This window comes from Oryzias melastigma, linkage group LG13, assembly GCF_002922805.2.
Source record: "Oryzias melastigma strain HK-1 linkage group LG13, ASM292280v2, whole genome shotgun sequence".
Taxonomy (NCBI): Eukaryota; Metazoa; Chordata; class Actinopteri; order Beloniformes; family Adrianichthyidae; genus Oryzias; species Oryzias melastigma.
Genome location: NC_050524.1, coordinates 25,880,422 through 25,882,817, shown reverse-complemented (window position 1 = coordinate 25,882,817; position 2,396 = coordinate 25,880,422). Strand labels below are relative to the sequence as shown.

The window sequence follows — 2,396 nt, the reverse complement described above, 5'->3', positions numbered from 1 at the left end:
AATAGAAAAATTTGATTATATAAAAAATAAGTAAACTTAACTTCTTTACTAGAAAAATCTATGTATTTGCATAATATTTGAATTATTATGTAAATATTATGAGGAATAATTAAGTATATATTACTGATGCAAAAAGTTTGTTTTTTCAGTGTATACACTGCATCTCCTCTGTATACAGAGGAGATGCACGATCAGCTGTGATGCTGATCTCTCATGGCGCCCGCTGTGCTGTACTCGGACAGACACTTCAGAAGCGCATTTAATTAGAAAAAAGTCAATTTCCATTACGAAAAATATCCATCCATTTCAATACGCCCCCAAAACCAGCTCCTCTACCCACAATAACTCTTTTTCGAAAAATGTGAGGTTTTTTTTTTGTTTGTTCGTTTGTTTGTTGTAATCTCTGTTTCCATTAAAGATAACTAATAATCAAATATTCTCGGTGTCTCCATGTGGGAAAGGGAGAAGGGGACGCCTCATTCTTTTTTATTAGCTGCGTTTCCATAACACTTTTTTGTTACCTTTATGGAGAAATAAACTCCACCCGGGCCGGACATCCCCATGAAAAAAACAAACACCCACCTCACCTCATTCACCACTGAAAAGAGCTTTCACACCTGCATATCTGATTCCACTCCAGCTCCAGAATACAAACCAAAGACACAACCGGTATGGACTAAATGAATTTATGGACTATAAGAATTTGTTGTTATATGTTGATTGCTTTGCTTGTTAGTCCTGATTTAAACCTAAGAGTATTTTGACATTTGTTTGACATGCTGAGTTTGCTGAAATGTTTGATTGAAATATCAACTTCTTTCTTTTAAGGTTTTCAACCTATCATTTATCAATCGTCATCTGCCAAAATAAACGGAAAGAAAAGCAAAATGATTGAATGACTGAGTTGATTCCATGTCCTTTGGAAGACAAAGCCTATCGAGTCAGGCAGGAGCTGGAGGAGACCAAAAGACTCAACAATTTGCGCAAAACTTTATGGAAATTCTAGGAATAATAAAAAAAAACCTTTCGAAATGACACTGTTTCCATTAAATGATAATTTTGCGATAAAGCACAAACCAATTCACGCGATAAGTCATTAAAAACACGGCGATGAACGACAAGTATTTTTTTATTTTATTTCATTCACTAAAAGGGAGCATGTGGGTGACGTCACAGCTCTGTCTGGGACGCGCGTGCAGCGCAGCTCGACTCAGGAGAGGGAGGAGTCTGTTCTGCGGTTAAAAGAAAAAGCAGCAAAAAGCATCTGGACCTTTTTTCTGTCTGAAAACACAACATCATAAATTCAAGTTTCTGTCATGGCGCTCGCGCTCATGAGACTTCAGGCTCCAAGCTGCAAAAGTGCGTCTGCAGATGAAGCAATGAGGAAAAGAGGAGGAGCTGCTGCGCGATTGACCCGCAGTTTATAAAGCGCTTTGACGCTGCGGGACCTCTCGGTGCACCGGCTCAGCGGCGCTCAGATCAGACGCTTCATACCGAGAAGCGCATTTATTTCGAAAAAAGTGTTTCCATTACAGTTTTGCGAAAAATGTCTATTTCCTCCTCTAAGCGCACTTTTTTTCGAAAAATGCCAGTTTTTTCGAAATTGTGGTGTTTACATTAGGAGAATTTATTATCCAAATTCCAATTTGCGAAATTTCAGAGTTAATGGAAATGCGACTGTTGATTATCTGTTAAGGAGAAAACGATTTAAAAAAAAGAAAAAGTGGGATAGGCCGTTTTTGGCTTCAGAAATAATGAACATCTATTTTTAAGATGTTTTAATTTTTAATTCTTTATAAAGGGAGGTGTTATTTTAAAAAAAATTGCATCACAATAAAATACAATTTTCGAGCAGCTCACAAGTGAGTTGTGCTATTTTTAGAAGAGGCCTGCGGGCGACTGATGTGGAGCTCGACGTGTTGGTGACCCCTGCTCTACAAGGACGGACAGGAGATTTACCAGGACTGTTAAAGAAGAATTAGTTTATCTAACTACAACTACATCAGAAGAGAGACAGATTTCATTCAGATAGGACTGGGGCACAGGTGGGGGCGTGGTCCATAGCCAAGACAAGCCAGAGGTGAGGTCCACAGCCAAGATGAGCCAAAGGTGAGGTCCACAGACAAGACGAGCCAAAGGTGAGGTCTACAGACAAGACGAGCCAAAGGTGAGGTCTACAGACAAGACGAACCAGAGGTGAGGTCCACAGACAAGAGGGGCCAGAGGTGAGGTCTACAGACAAGACGAGCCAAAGATGAGGTCTACAGACAAGACGAGCCAAAGGTGAGGTCTACAGACAAGACGAACCAGTCCACAGACAAGAGGGGCCAGAGGTGAGGTCTACGGCCTTAGAGTACAGATGATCCACCTGAAATCTGAAATCCAGAGGAAAGAGG

At 40.3% G+C, this 2,396-nt stretch overlaps 1 long non-coding RNA gene across 1 annotated transcript; it reads left to right on the top strand.

Moving 5' to 3' along the window:
* The first annotated feature begins 282 nt into the window (after window positions 1-282).
* LOC118599509 lies at window positions 283-1,022 on the top strand. Its single transcript, XR_004948893.1, has 2 exons — window positions 283-669; window positions 829-1,022. It is a non-coding gene; the product is annotated as an uncharacterized LOC118599509 (long non-coding RNA).
* The last annotated feature ends 1,374 nt before the right edge of the window (window positions 1,023-2,396 follow it).